Below are 16,719 nucleotides of genomic sequence, written 5' to 3'. Positions count from 1 at the left end.
CCACTGTCTTTCCCACCACTCTCTGCCTCATCCCAAACCGTTCTGCCTACTATGGACTCCCAAACAAGTTAGTCATGCTCCTCGCTCTTTTCTCTCCAATTCATTCATTCCAGAAACAAGCACATATTTCCACCACTCCCAATAGCATCTCACATCTTTCCTTTACTGGTGAACTTCCATTAATCTATCCCTATTTAAAACATTAGAGTAAACTGCACAAACTTAACACAGCTAATCCTACTAGAGAAAGTAAACACATATTTCTGACTTATTACCTATTTACTTCTAACCTGGGATCCATAGTAGCAAGCTGCTCGCTGCAATAACACCTCTTCAGGGGTTGCAGGCGTTATATAAATACAATTCAATTACTCTATTACGCACTACCTCCCTCTTCTCCCCGCATCATTCTGAACTCTTCCATATACACATTTCTCGTCATCTCCTAACTGTTCATCGCTGTCCTTTCACTCTCCTTCTGCAACCTATTTCTCGTGGCATCACCTCTCCCTCCTCTATCGTCTCGCTCTTTCATTTGACACTGTTAATTTCCCTAATAATTACATTACGCTTTGGTGTAAAATGTATGTGCAATCGCCAAACGACCGTCCATTCAATTGAAAGAGCCCCATTCCAACATGGCGGAAACGCGTCCGTCCACCTGTTGTGGGTACTTTACAGTCTGCTTCTGTGTCCCGGCTCTCTGCCCGGGCGATGTAATAAAAGAATCCTCAGGTTATGCGCGAGGAGCCCCTGTCTGCAAAACGGCATGGAGGCACCGCTGCGCGTGCAAGCGACGGGGGCGCGCCCTGGCGGCTTCGGCGTCAACAGCTGATACAGTATGGGTGCCGGCGGGTAAGAAGGGGCGACGGGGGCGCGCCGCGTGTTATTGCATACTTCCTGTTCGATATTTATGACCGCGTCTTTCATTTCCGGTAGCTGGACAGAGGGTTATTCGCCTTGCTGCGCTCGTCCTTCCCCATATCGCACACAGCGGCTGCCCGAGCAGAGTGGGAGGAGCCGAGGACACAAAGGAGGCATGTGAGGGGCGTCCGATGACTGACAGCAGACCACCCCCAAAAATAATAACAACAAAGCGCCCCCTGCAGGGGGATGATAAGTGCAGTTGTGCTGAGGCTGCATCCCTGCGGCGAAACACCTGCAGGTAGGTGGGCGGGGGTTGCGTGAAGTACAGTCAATAAATACCGCCTTGAATTCATGCCCATGGAAAGTGCAACCAGAGAGCAGACACTTAGTGATGGGTACAACTGGTGACAGGCGTGTAGGGGCAATATGAGGTGAAGTATAGAAAAAGAGTAGCCCGAAGAGGCAGATATACAGAAGTGACCCTAAGACCGACAGGTTGAATCAGAAGTGCTGACACAGTGACAGTCGGCACAGCCGCAAGGAGACCGTCTGTGAAGATGTAAAGGCAGTCTTTTTAGACACCTGGGGGCACTGTGGCAAACGTTAAGTTAAGAGAACGTACACTACAGAAGAGAAGTGCACTGTGCAGCTAACAGCTGATTTTAGTCATGTTTTGGTCTCCATCCGTTCCAAGGTTCAAGTATATAATTGCATTAGACTCTAAGGATGCCTGGCGATCAGCCGAGTTTATGTTTCTTATTATTTATTTGTGCAACACTGGATTCTTAAACAATTACCTAGTCAGTTGTAAAACCGACTTTACATAGCTCACTGGCCATTTTCCTATGCTCGGCAATGCTCGTTCGTGGATTTATGGAGGGCAATGTTGTGTTTTGAAGCAAGGAGTCCTTCCTCTTTAATTATAACAAACGGCAAACTCGCGCTGAGTTCCATGAGCTGTGAAAAGTGAAAGAAGTCACTTTATTCAAGCCAAGGTAGACAGCAAGTAAACGCGATGTATGTCAAGTTTCTGGTTGTTTTTCTGTTTTTTAATAGCATTTAAAATTGACAATAAATTTGCAAGTTGCCAAAGTCAAATTGGAGAAGTTGTTTTTGCAATACCGCATTTTTATTTTATAGTTCTCGCTATCCAACAAGTCCGTTTTCTTGACTATTCTTTTCTTCTTGTATTCAGATGATGGCAATACTATTACTTAATCTTCAGAGTGTTCATGTGTGGTTTTAGGCAACGTTTCGTCCTGATTATGGTGTTGAAGCGCTTTGCGGTCATTCGCATTCCACCCAGGTTAGAGTGAAATAGGTAATAAGTAGGAAATTCGTGCTTCCTTTTTAGTTGTGCTAACTTTGTGCTGTTGACCTTTAGTGTATGAATAGAGATAGATTAATTGAAGATTATTAGAGGCCTATTAACGTGCAGACTACATACACTATGCTATTTAGTTTGTTTCATTATAACAAACTACTACAAAACATACTATAGAAGTCAACCAGACAACATTGCAACACATAGGGGAAAAATGTATTGGTGCTATTTGTCTGCTGGACCAAAAAGAAAAACGTTTTTTGGATTTGTGTGGCTACTCCCAACTATACCTCATGTTTTCCTAAATATCATCTGTGTACTTCTCTTTGTCCCGCCCTTCACGTCCCCCCTGCTCCCCCAAGTTCCACCTGCTCTTTATAGTTGTATGATTCTTTGAAATGATAATAAAAAAAACTATACCTCATGTTCCCACAGTACAGCGTGTTGGTGTGTTTTGTGTGCAGAAGCTCCGCCTTGTGCCCAGATCGTCAAACACACAGTTGTCCTGGGGGTTTTCTAAAGTATATTGTTGTATTTAGTAAAACAACAAAAAAGTATGAAAACACTTTGTTCAATTAAAGTTATGATTCATTGCTCACTAGAGAAAGTAATGTTTGCTATGTAGAAAATATACAAATTGTGCTAAAAAACCCCAGGGTTAGGGACGTTAAAAATGATAAACTCACTGAAATTCATCACTTAGGTTGTGCAACACTGCCACAGCTCTCTTCAAAATGCACTGCTTATGATGTTAGATATGACATCACAAATTACATAATTGATAACCTCAATGAAACAGTCATGATGGATGGACAACTCTGCAGTGGGTCTGTCTGAAAGAAAGGCTTTGTGGTGCTCAATATGCATAGGGCATAGTGTAAGGACGAGTGCATTGAGCAATGCGGGAAGGGCTTTTACACATTGGACTTCATTGTATGGCCTACCCTGAGAAGTCATTGACTTTTCCAGTGGCTTCTTAGAAGGTAGGGAATCTTGCTTTAAGGTCCTCCGATAGATGCCCTGGCACTGCACCCAACGATCACTGAACATTGTTGAAAGTGCTATTTAACGATCACTGAACAATGTTGAAAGTGCTATCTGGTGGGTATTTAGAGTAGTCCCCCTGAACGCAGTATGAAGATGTAGGGCTCTGCTTTTGCACCCATTGCATCTTAGGCATTGCCTCAAAAATCTAGTGAAAGAGACATTAACAGATGCCCTGCCCCAAGGCTAAGCTCTGCCTTTAGATCAATCAATCAATCAATCACAGATATTTATAGAGCGCACTACTTACCCGGAGGGTCTCAAGGCGCTTAGGGGGGGGGGGGGGTGCTGCTACTGCTCGAAGAGCCAGGTCTTGAGCTTCTTCCTGAACGAGAGGTGGTCTTGGGTCAGGCGCAGTTCGGTCGGGAGGGAGTTCCAGGTCTTGGCGGCCAGGTAGGAGAAGGACCTTCCTCCTGTAGTCGTTCTTCGGATGCGGGGGACGGCGGCGAGGGTGTGACTGGCTGATCGGAGTTGGCGTTTGGGAGTGTAGAAGTTGACGCGGTTGTTGAGGTAGCTCGGGCCTTGATCGTGTAGGGCTTTGTGTGCGTGGGTGAGGAGACGGAAGGTGGTTCTTTTGTTGACGGGGAGCCAATGCAGGTCTCTCAGATGTCCTGAGATGTGGCTGTGTAGTGGGATGTCGAGGATGAGTCTGGCTGAGGCGTTCTGGATCCGCTGGAGTCTCTTCTGGAGCTTCGCGGTGGTTCCGGCGTAGAGGGCGTTGCCGTAGTCCAGTCGGCTGGTGACGAGGGCCTGGGTGACCGTCTTCCTGGTCTCGGTGGGGATCCACCGGAAGATCTTCCGTAGCATGCGCAGGATGTTGAAGCATGACGAGGAGACGGTGTTGACTTGTCTGGTCATGGTGAGGGAGGAGTCCAAGATGAAGCCCAGGTTGCGTGCGTGGTCTGTCGGTTTGGGTGCGGTGCCCAGGGCGGGGGGGCCACCAGGAGTCGTCCCAGGCGGAGGGCGAGGAACCCAGGATGAGGACTTCCGTCTTGTCTGAGTTCAGTTTCAGGCGGCTGGTCGACATCCACTCGGCTACGGATCGGCCTTCTAACCACTGCAGAAGTGGACTCCAGGATGAGCTCAGTGCTTTCTTAATAATAGGGGCATGCAACACCTTCTAAGATTTCTTTTGTGGTGTTACATGTGGCAGGCATTACGTAGGGTTAAGGTTAGTGTAGTTGCACAGTTCACCAGAAGTGTTTTATTTTTTAATTTAAGGTTCAGGGTGTTTGCCTATAATGCCATTACTGAAATTGAATAGAGGAAATTCATTTGTTTAAGTCTCTTTCTCTTCTGAGTAAAAAAACACACCTTTCAATTCGCACTATGTTTAGTGGTATATAACTCAAACTGTAGTTAAAATGTCATGAAAGTTAACTGGAACTATAGTGGTTACAAAGCAAATCTAAAACTATCGGAACTGCATTAGTTCAGGCTGTAACATAACTTTAACTCCCAAACCCACCATGCACTCATTATAACGTCTCTGACTGTCATACTCATAAGAGGTAGTGAATATGTCTCTAGATTATAAATATCACTAATGATATTGCAACTGTTGTCACCATGTTGAAATCACTCATTAATAGATAAAGAAGTGTAATACAACCTAACTGTACAAAAACTAAAATATAGTGTAATATAACCACCATTTAAGGCACCAGGATGACGCTTAATCACCATACAAAACAAACCTATGCATCATATCTTCAGTGTCAGATGGATTTAATAAATAACACATGTAAACAAATGAATGCACAATTACCTTTGCGCAATTACTTTGACACAATTACTGTCGACTTAATTCTTTGCAGTTTCGTTTCAGTCACCCTATCGTAGAATCAATCTCTCTCTCTCTCTCTCTTCCTTTCTCTCTCACTCGAACAATAGCACTTAAGTATACATTATTACCTTAGATAATGACTTTCTTGTCCTGTTAGTTATTGTGTTCCTAAAATATTTTTATGAGTCTTTCGGGAGGGAGGGGTTCAGTGAATTCTCAATCTCAGAGACTACAACATGATTACATTGTTTGGTAAGACAATAAATGAAGTAGGGAGTAAATTATAAAGGAAGTTATAACTTGAAGGCAGTGTCATTGGGAGCACAGTTAATAGCAGTCATGCTTATGGTTTTACGGTAAAAATACAAGACCCTTTGCCATGACCATTGGATATCGAAGTGCTGTTTGGCCCACAACACACATGGGCTTGTCCAGTGGGGCTGGCTTTAATATAATGCTGACATATGCAAACCTAGGAATACACTAATGCTACTTGCATGCAAGAGCACATAAAAGTCAAACCATTTAGGCTTCGCCAAAACAGAGTGTCCGGAGATGACCGAGATTTTTATTGTTCCAAGCTAAATTAGGTTTCATCATTTGGTCTTTAGCAGCACGCATGCAATGCATTTATGTATGTTCCAGTGTGGCATCATTTTGCTTCCATTTGTAGGTATCTGCCTATAATGGCCTGAAAATATCAGCGGCCAAGGCTAGAAATGCAGCGCTGGTACAGCTGTCCCTAAATGAAAACTCTTCAGCCATCAGAATTGGCAGGCGTGCGTCTGGGTACAGTATTTCTGAAACCTGCATGTGCTTTGTGGATCCCATGTAAGCAGCCACAGTTTGTTCTTAAGAGCTGCTGAAATGGCTTCACACACTGTGCCACTTTCCAAGCTCTACCATTAAGAACAATGGGGTCACCATGTTTCCCTTGGAACCTGGATATTGATATATAAAGCTACAATTGGTACCGTTGGGTAAGCGCTGAAAAATACCTTTTAGACCCTAGAAATTCCTTTACAAGAACAATAAACATCAAATGTGAACATTCCTAATAATTAACAAAACTAGATAACGCACACCTACAACAATTTTTCAAAAATATATGAATTTAATGTTAAATTCAATTTAAAAATAAATTAATATATTTTTGGTAAATTGTTGTAGGTGTGCGTTATCTAGTTTTGTTAATTATTATGAAAGTTCAGATTTGTTGTTTATTGTTCTTGTAAAGGAATTTCTAGGTTCTAAAATATATTTGTCAGCGCCTACCCAACGGAACCAATTTCAGCTTTATATAACACTTTCCAAACTCTGGCTGTTTTGTTTCTCTCCTCCATTACAACACTACAGATTGTACTGCGGCTGCATGTGTTGTCTTCTGCTGGAGAAAATGAAACAAAACAAAAAAGGATCGCTTCCTGTATACAATTAGGGCTGCCACCTTTCAAAGAGAAAACTACCAGCGTTTACTGTTTTAAAAGTCTACAAAGGCCCGGCATGATTCTAAATAAGACTTTAAGAAAAATTGAATGTATTTATTTGTAACATGACTTTTCTGCCTTGGTTTATTTTTATTATTAGTCAAATGTCGCTAAATCAATTCTAAAACACATTTAAAAGTGTGTACTAATTATATTTGCTGTTTGAAGTATGTACATATCGGGGCTAAAAAATACCTGCTTTAGGTGACTATGCTTATTTTTCTAATGGCCGGACATTAAAATACTGGTGGTACCGGTAGAAAAACTGCCAGGTGACAACCCTATACACAATACATGTATGAGATGAATACTTTCTTATGCAATGATTCGGTGTACTTTTGAGATTTTAAATAGTCTCAATTGAATGCAATGCAAACAACCCATAGGTGGTGGAATGATACACCCAATGACCAACTGTTTGAGGTGAGAGACCCACAGGAATACTCCTCTGGGTGGATCAAAGGTTTACTCTAGGTATATTTTAAAGAATTGGTAACAATAGAGCTTGCAGACAGATGCACTGTCAAGCCACACCTAAAAAGAGAGATGGGCATTCTTAACCAATTCAAACCTTATGAGCTGCTCTATTTCATGGCAGCTGCAACAACTTTTTTAGTCTTCAATAGTCATATTTCACAGGTATGTGAACCTTCGAAGAGGTCTATGGACTCAACCATTCACTTTTTACAGACACTCAGTTTTTGGAGGTCTGGGTTGTGACAGCACAGCTGTCAGACAGACTTACTTCAAACAATATACACAGAGAGGTCTTTGGGTCCACGCGTTTCAGTCCCTAACTTTTTTGGATCAGCATTTTATAGCCTTTGACTTGAGACTTTGTCAACCACTTCTTGGCTCAGCCTGGTAGAATATTAATTTCTCAGCTAATGATGTTGGTTGTTTGGGTTTATTATTCAACCTATAGTCAAGTGCTTGCAGTGAACTGCTCGAGACACTAGTTTACAGCTCTAGCCCATGAGATTGCATGTATTTTCCAGCACTCTCTCTCATATTCTCCCTCCTCCAAAAATCCGCCACCCACACACTCTATATTGTAGTCTCCCTCATATTGCAAGCACTCTCTTGTCCCCACCCAAACTCCCCTCGCTCTCCGCATTGCTTTTTTACTTGTGTGCTTCTCACCCCGCGCCCGTTGTGTTGCTCCTCTTGTTTGCTCCCTACCCGTCCAACTGCTTGTTGCTCCTGCAGCGCGCTCGTCCATTTACACTCTTCCCCCCCAGTTTTTTTTATTGTTTTTAAACTATTAAGGACTTTTATTGGGGAGGATCAGGCAGCAAATTGCAGTTGACACCTACACCTTAAGAAAGGGCTTTCATCCTTTTTAAAAATCCCTTTTATTTACCGATCCATGACGCAGGCGCCTGCACAGGTCATCATGCATGCATGCATGCTCTTACGAAATCAGGTGGCCTCTGCTTTTAACATTTTTATTTTGTCTATGCTGCACAGTATCTTGCAGATGTTGTACTGCATCACCAAAAGGCATTGGTAAATAGAAACCAAACTACAGACCTACTCATTATCTAATACTTGTTTTAATAAGTGAAGTGTATATATATCTGACTCCGAGCTCTGATAAACCGAGCTTGCAGATAAACATCCATCAGTGTTCCTAATCCATTTAAATTTGGCTTTAAAGCTTCTGTGTTTCTTGCAAAAGGCTAAAAATTCCTGGTGTGTCCTGGTGCCTGCACAATTTCAAAATATTCATGTGAAGCTACAGTATGGGAGGCTGTCCTTGGTATTTGAGCAATCACTAACACTGCAGGTTTAAAAGTCATGGTAAATAGCTTTGATCTCCCAGGTGTATTTCTGCAAGACTCCCAAGACCCAGCATTAGTCACTGGCTCATCTGTACCTGTACTGATCAGAATTTACTGCAGTCGTGACTCACTAATAATAGCACTAATTGTAAGACTGAAAAAACAAAAGTGCTGTCTTAGAAGTTTCATTGAAAGTAAGCACCATAGCTTGTTGTCATCCTTGGTCTGAAGTGCCACAGCCTCCATAGGAAGTAAGAGTTGCTTTGAGTCCCACTGGAAGTGCTCCCTGTATCACTCTAGCCTTGTTGAATATGGCCGGCTGTTTGAGGCACCAATACCAATGGCGGCAAAACTGAACAGGTGCGACATGTAGGCTGGGATTGCACTCCGCCTGCTACACGCGCATTCACAACCTTTTAGAAGAGCTTGGCGCCCGTTTCCATCTCTGGAGCATAGTTACTTAGGCTGAGGCAGGGCTGCTGAAAATAACAATGAGCTGCTAGATTACGGGTGATTCTCAGTATGTGGAAAACCCAAAAAATCAACATAAACAGCCGGTCTCCGAGTAACAGCGGCAGGGTATTCAGGAGGCGGATGTTAATTATCACCTAAGTGAAAATGGTGTCAAAACTAACACTCACTCCTCCATCTGTACATTCCTTTCAGGAGTTAAGCAGCCTCTCCCTGCTGAATCTCTTATGAGGGAAAAGGAAGATTGCGATTTCTGCCTTCTGTGAGAGCGGGAATTTTGGTTTTCTACTGCCCTGCTGCATCTGTTCTGTGAGGAAGAAAGCTTGCACTGCTGCTGCTTAGTTTGTATGTGTCCTGAGCAAAGCCCGCAGTGTTCAAAATCTAGCTGTACCTGTCCTGTGAAGGAGGGAGGCACGAAGGAGTGTTTGTACTGCTGTTGCCCTATCATATATTGGGTGCACTTGCATAACATGACCTATAAACTAGGGATGTCTCTCAATATTTAGGATGCAACACAGAGCCTATAGTTCTTAGGAAGGCGTAATATTCTGTAGGGGCAATGTACGAGATCACACACTTGTTGACGGAAAGGAGAAGCAGGGTTTGTTGCTTTACTTTCCTATTTTGAATCTTGTGACAGGGAGACGCCACTAAAAAATTAGAAGCTCACCTACACACAACTTTAATACAGGTTTGATAGGGACATAACCACATCCAAACCAGGGAATGCTTAATTCGGAGGCTATACATCCAGTGAACAGTAGTACTTGTGGATGCTTCTGATGCTAGATTTGAAACCTACTGATGTAACATACCCTTCTAGGTAGGTGAGAGTTTATTATCCTATAGAAGTATGTATATGTTTGATAATTCCATAGGAGAGTTGGCTGTTTATTTCAGGAGTGCTGTACTTCTTGCATGTTTGCTTATGGCGAGTGTACAACAGTCTTTTAATTCCTCTCGCTTTCTATTTAGTGTTTTATCTGTGTTGTAGCTGTTCTTAATGTTTGAGAGAATAGCGTTAAGATCCTCCTGCTACTACCATCTGTCTGTTACAAATGGTATGGTTTGTGTTCAAGCAGGTTACGCTGCACCTGACCATGTTATATTACACTACCTTTTACCTCAAATCCCAAGATGAAAATGTGTAAAACCTAATGACGTCAAGAAAATAACACCTCAAAAATTAAAATAGCAGCTTATATTTTTCTGCAACAAAATTTCCCTTTCCATGCTGCAATATCCTGTAGGTCTGTTTTATAGATAACAGTACCCAACTCTATTTATGGAATCTTTTCTTAAGGACATGGTACCTTCCTCATCCTTTTTTTGAATCTTTAGTCTCAAATTGACCTTATTCAATCCATCTCTTTCAGAGTCCTACCTCCGCTCCCATTCTCTCCCCTAGGTCTGAGCTGCATATACAGCATGGCTTGTATTTCCCATAAATAGCATGAATATGTGTCCAATGATACTTATTGTGTACCTGAGGTTGTCCCCTTGCATGGGCAATGCAAGAATGGTCTTTCAGCTTGGAGAAGTGGTAGCAACTAAGTCAGAAGCCTGAATCCAGGTAGGTGACAGAGAGGGCTAGGGTTGCCCTGGAGGGCATACCAGTTGTGGAGAGGAATGCAATAATTCCTCTCCTGGTAAATTGGTCTGGAGATACCAAAGAGCTACAATAGATTGAAGAGGTGAAGCGTGCAATGTAAGAATCTGCTTGTGTTGGCAACCAACAGCAGCATTGGGCTTGTGTGAATGGAGGAAGGGTAAAGCGGTTAAATGCAGCAAAGCAAGTGATTGCCAACAGTAGTGCTTTGCTTGTGGGCACCAGTAGTACCAGGAAAGCAGACTGTTCCTGAGGCCTGGGAATTGGACCCATCACTCGTGACTGCCTCCAAAATGACTCTGTCGTGATTGGCTCCTAATATAATCTCTCTAGTATTGTCTGATGAGGTTAAAAGTCTCAAGTCGGAGGAGACCTTTCCTTTGATGCTGCATCTGCTGAAAGTGACTCCTTCGTTTAATTCTAACACAGCATCCGGTCCACCACGGTTTTTACTGATTGTGTGGAGGGTGCATATGCGGCGTAATTTGCTCCTCGGCCGGCTGGTCGAGGGGAGGAGACTGGGCGGTTAGCGTCTAGTGTTCTGCCACCTCCCCCTATTTCAACAACATGCCTCGGGCTCCGCGCAGCGGGCACGCCGCTGGCGCGCCAAAGGCAAGCCCTGTCTGTGCCCGTCCACGCCAAGTCCGCGCCCGGGGTCAGGGATGCTGCCTTTCTTCCATCAGAATTTGGGCCCACTCTAAGGTACTCTAAGGGGGACTTAATGGATATTGGCATGAAAAACTCGTCGCTGTGCTCCCACATCCTGAAAGAAGACATTCTGTCTAAGAAAGCACCCTTCTCATGTAGCTGGTGTGGCCTTTGCTCTCAGGGAGTGGAAGAAATTAGCCCTCCCCTCAGTCGGCCAAAGCCCACTACACACAACAGCCAAGGTTATTGCAGGTATTCCTCTTGAATTCCAGGTCTCTGATCAAGAATAACATTGTATTTAAGGACTTTGTTCTTCAACATGCCCCCAACTGGGTGTTTCTCACCGAAACCTGGGCTACTGATTCCTCTGGTCCCGAGTTGGTAGAGGCCATCCCTTCGGGGTATTTCCTTATCAGACTTGATAGGGAGGTTCGACGGGGTGGAGGCCTAGGTATACTGGTCAAAGACACTTTGACCTGTAGATCAGAACCTCTGACCTCAGCTCTTGATCCCTACCAGGCCTTATATTTTTCTATTAATCTTACTCCCTCTGAGAGCTTTTCTCGAATTTTGTGCTATCGGCCCCCGAGCCCCTGGGCCTGGTTTAGTGATAATTTTAGCAAGCTCCTTGAACCCTATCTTAAGCGGACGAATCTTACCCTTCTTGGCGATTTTAATTTCCATTTAGATCATTATGTAAACCACGATACCCAAACCCTGTTAGAATGCATGAAGGGTTTTGGTTTCACTCAATTAGTGAATACCCCTACCCATGACGTGGGCCATACCCTTGACAGGCTCTTCTCAAATGATGATCGAATCTTGGTGGGCGTGCCCTTTCCCCTCTCATGGTCTGACCACTTTGCAGTGCCTTTTGCCCTTAGGGCTATTTCCCTTGCTAACACTCGGAGCATAGGGCCAAAAATAATTGAAAAACGAAATCTTACCCGGATTACTAATGAGGCTGTCATGACTGCTTTTGCGGATTTCCAGCTGCCTGATCTTTATAATGCAGACACGGCGGCAGGATATCTCTCAAATAAAATTACTACGGTAATGGACTCTCTTGCCCCCTTAAAAAGGCGCTACTTGGCAAGAAAAACGCCTTCCGCTCCCTGGTTCTCTGACCGACTTAGAAATTTGAGACAAGAGTGTACAAGGACTGATAGACACTTGCGGAAGGACTTGGCAGCCTCTGGCAGAGAATCCCATAAGAAATGCCTGAAGGCATACAGAGCAGTCATAATGGAGGAAAAGGAAAAACGTTACTCACAGATCACTGGGGCCATTACTTCTCCTAAGGAGTTTTTAAAAATCTATAATTCCCTAGTGGCGCTAGTGGATAAAGTAGTGGATAAAGTAGAACCGTCAGAGGAGCTCTGTGATCGCTTATCCTCCTTTTTCCACTCTAAAATCTCCGATATTTATGACCAACTGGAACTTCTGGATGCCCCCGCCAACGTTTGCCTTAACAGCGCTATCAACAGCGCTATCAACAGCGTTAACTTGCCAAGCTTGTGCGTTTTTCCCTCATTATCTGCTATATCGGTAAACCATCTGCTTGAAGGCATTAAGTCCGGGTCCCCTCTGGATCCCTGTCCTCTCAAGGTTGTAAAAACAGCCAAAGAGGCTTTGATCCCCCATTTCACGATGGTCCTTAATCTGGCCATCTCATCGGGCCATTTCCCATTGACTTTGAAGGCTGCGGAGGTTAGGCCCATTCTTAAAAAAAAACCCTAGATCCTCAAAATCTGAAAAACCTCCGCCTAATCTCTCCGCTGCCCCTCCCTGCAAAAATTCTTGAATCTCATCTGAATGTACATCTGAGTGCCTACCTGAGGGACTACAACATCTTGGATGGTTCCCAACATGGCTTCAGACGGGCGCATAGCACGGAGACGACTCCTACCATGGTGTTGGACAATATACGAGTGCAAGTGGATGCAGGGCATACCACTCTCCTCATCTTACTTGACCTCACAGCTGCGTTCGACACCCTCTCCCCTTTGAGACTGGTGGAACGCCTTAAGGAGATAGGGGTGGGCGGCAAGGCCCTGGATCTCCTCGCCTCTTTTTCTCAGTCAGCAGTCTCAAACCGTTAGATTGGGCGATTTTTACTCTGAGTCCTGCCCCCTTGTCTGCGGAGTAACACAGGGCTCGTCTCTGAGCCCTACCCTTTTTAGGTTTTGCCTGGCGAAAGCTGCGCTTTCTGCGCAGCTTTTTCGCGCAGGAGAAAACCTGATGAGAATAGTAGTGTGGCTTTGGTTCGGCCCTCGTCATTGATTGGCTGGCTCCGTAAACGGAGCCTTGCCATTGGACGAGGGGCCTGTCCGTCAATGCCGGACCAGACACGGGGGCGTTCCCGACATTCTTTGGCTTTTGCCGACGTCACGGGACGCCGGGAACGCCCCCGTGTCTGGTCCGGCATTGCCGGCACTACTGCGTCTCTTCTCCCCCGTTTCCCGCCCCGTGACTGGCCGGCCGGCCAATCCTAGCGCGGCCGGCCGGAAGTGCCCGCCCCCCGCAGCCCGGGGGAAGAAGGAAGACGGCAAGCAGTATGGCGGCGCCCGCGGGGCTCCCGTGGCCTGGAGGGAACCGCCGCCGTCGACGTTGCCGGTCTCCCATGCCGAAGAGGGAGACCGGAGAAGTGCCGCCGTCGCAAGGTGCAGGTGAGTCGATTTTTTTTTTTTTTTTTCCCCTCCTCTCTTCCCCTGCCTTCCTGCCCCAACCTCTCTCCCCCTGTCTCCTACCTTCACTCCGCTGTGCCTCTCTCCCTATGCTGTTGTCTGCTGCCGCGTCTTGTTAACACTGCAGTCTCTTGTTTATAAGCATAGCCTGTGCTGTCTGGGAAATGCTTTATGACCCAGACCAGACATAGCACCCCTATCCAAATAGAGACGGGGTTTACCATGGGGCCCGACCCTCTTTCTGGGTTATGTTTTTGAATAAACCACCTTCAGGAAACAAAGATGACGGGGACGTGTTAACCCGGGTTGCAGGGGTTTGGGGAGCATTGGTTTCTTTGCCCTGGGAGGGAAGAAAGAGACTGCTGCTTGCATGCAGGCAGGCAGGCAGGCAGGCGACTTTGTTTGGCACTGGCTGTGTCTGCGGTGCCAGCCCAGGATTGCTGTATGGTGCAGTGTTTGATCAGTAGGCAAAGGTGCTGTGGCTCAGAACACCCCTTCGGTTCTTTTGTCTTTCAGACCGCAGATCGGCCGACTGGGTATATATATATTTTTTTTGTTAAACCCGTGCCTCCTACTGATTTTTTTTTTTTTTTTTTTTGCAAACCCATGATTTTGGTTGCCGCCAGGGGCATAATAACACGGTGGCACAGATTTGAGACACCCTTTAACCGCGAAAGCTTTACCACTACCCAGAATGAATCAACTGTATTTCGCCGCACTTTTGCACCAATGTGCTCGAAATTACTGTTCTTCAAATTGCATCAATATGTTGTGTTTTCAAAACAGATTGGATTAATCTAAGTATTATAAAAAAAGACAACACAATTTGTCTGCCTCGGGAAGCTTTCGATTTGTCATGTGTAGAATTGTAGTTCAAAAGAGCTATTTAGGCAGGTGCTTTTTTTGAATTGTATGCGTGATGGATGAATGGTTCACCCGTTTTTGACCAGCGTTTAGGAGTCTCCGCCTTTCTAGGCCATTGGGTTATTGCTAATTGACGGGCACTGAAAGTCCTTTCGTATGCCAGCCCACACCGAGGCCTTTGTGAATTGAGGTGGTGATCTCACGCAATTACACAGTATGCCGGCGTCCACTTAAGTAAAACTCGTTATAATTGCCACTCTGCCTGCCACTGTTTGCAGCAGGGCCAACGACTGAAGAAGCATGACATGTGACGGCCCTCTCTCCCCGTGTAAAGTCGATGCACTTTATGAGTCTGTGTTACACCTGTTGTGTTCCGCAATGGATTGATCCTTTTTCCAGTAACTCAGTCCAGTGTTTTAAGAGATATGATCAGCTCTCCTGGGCGTGAACCGATTTGCTGTTAACGAAACTAGAAACACATGGAATAATAATAGAACCGGCTTTTTCGAGCACCTACCTTACACGTTAAGTAGTATTTCTGTTTCTGCAGCCTGTCCTTTCTAAGACACACTTTTTGATGTCGCATGCAATATTAAACTGAGTATTAAAACAAGTTAGCTGACCCAGTTTCCTTTCTGACAATTTTAAGAGTCAGTTTTAAGTTTTAATACCTGACCATACCTCTGGTTATGAAGCTCAGATTGTGTAGTACTAACTGTAGAGAGATGCTGAACGTTGTATTGCATTGATTACGTGACTGTTATGTGCTCCAAAATGAATGTCATGTAGAGTATGGATACCAAGTGACTACATGCATTAGGACACTAAGTATTGTATAGTAGTTGTATTTCTACAATACTTCATACCACTGACACACCTGACGTGACCACTTGAGATCTGTCATCAGGCGTTGCCTGCGTTTTTCACTGTTATTCTGGAAATGCTCCACTTTGAGTCACCGTGTTTATTAGTACATTTATCTGAATTTTGAAATGGATCAAAGGACACATTCAGCGTGGAGGGGCCACCGTCCCCCCCCCCCCCCCCCCCCCCCCCCGAAAATTACTTCACTGAATGGGAAACGTTATTTTAAGCAGAATAGGGAATAATTTTACCCGGGGCGTGGTAGTCGCGCTAGAAATGCAGCTTTTTTGGCAGGCACACAGATAAAAATAAACAAATCCGGCTTAAACAGTAATGTTGTTGTTGGCAGCTTTTTATTAAAGTGCGTTTTGCTTTGTGTCCTCGGCCAAGTGGTGTTCTTATCTCTGTTGGTGGCGTGGTATCTCCTGTTCACATCCTGGAGGACGTCCGAATCTGTGACAGTCTTCCTGTGGTTTGCAGTCCAGTTTTGCCCACTGTGTATTGTTGTGCATTCACCTACTACGACAGTTTACTTTGTATGTTCAGTGCTTCAATTCTTTAGCTTCTATTGCTGGGTTTAAAAAAAAAATATTTTCATATTCTCGGTTATTGTACTTGTGTTTACCGCGGATATATCAGTGTGCCTCACTTAAGTGCCATTTCTTAGCTAAACTGCTCTTTAAAATTGGAGGCTAGCGCAGCGTACGAAGGGGGTGTTGAACGGCTCCTGTCAGGATTGGGAGGTGGGGGCTGCGTCATGCGCGCGCAGTTTATTTTTCCGGGTATCTCGCGCTCTCCAGTGACGCCGAGATTGATGGATCGAATACAGACTGCGCAGAATGATAACTAATGCACACCAGAAGGGTCTGGTATCCTCTGTGGATGAGATCTAAAGCCCTGTGACTCGCATTAAATGTAGCATACTTCTGCTCTGTGTGGGGGGGGGCTCTGTGTGGGTGTATGTGTGGAGGGCACTGTGTGGTTGTGTGGGGGGGCGCTGTGTGTGTGTGTGGGGGGGCTCTCTGTGGGTGTTTGTGTGTGGCATTTGCGAGAGATTAAGCTATTGGCATTGTAAATGACAATGCCATTTATTTATGTTAAAAAAAAACATAAATAAAAATAATGTCAAGAGCAATGCCAATAGCTCTAACTTTAACAAAGGCAAAACCATTGCATTGTAAATGCTTGTTAATATCTGTGGCCCTGCTGGCCAGGGTGGTGCAATCCTTTGGACTCGAGGTGTTGTCTTATGCGGATGACATGCAGATCATGGTCTCTATCACC

General features: G+C 44.8%; 1 protein-coding gene across 2 annotated transcripts in view; it reads left to right on the top strand.

Moving 5' to 3' along the window:
* Nucleotides 1–733: 733 nt before the first annotated feature.
* The window catches only part of KIAA1958 (KIAA1958 ortholog), a 354,519-nt gene continuing 338,533 nt past the window's right edge, over nt 734–16,719 (top strand). For both annotated transcript variants that reach the window (XM_086962055.1, XM_086962053.1), the window contains exons 1-2: nt 734–855; nt 940–1,165. The gene's annotated coding sequence lies outside the window, so the exon portion shown is untranslated. The remainder of the gene's footprint in view (nt 856–939; nt 1,166–16,719) is intronic.

Source organism: Lissotriton vulgaris, chromosome 3_1 (assembly GCF_964263255.1).
Source record: "Lissotriton vulgaris chromosome 3_1, aLisVul1.2, whole genome shotgun sequence".
Classification (NCBI taxonomy): Eukaryota; Metazoa; Chordata; class Amphibia; order Caudata; family Salamandridae; genus Lissotriton; species Lissotriton vulgaris.
Note: the sequence above shows the minus strand (reverse complement) of the source record. Positions and strands in the feature narration are given on the sequence as shown.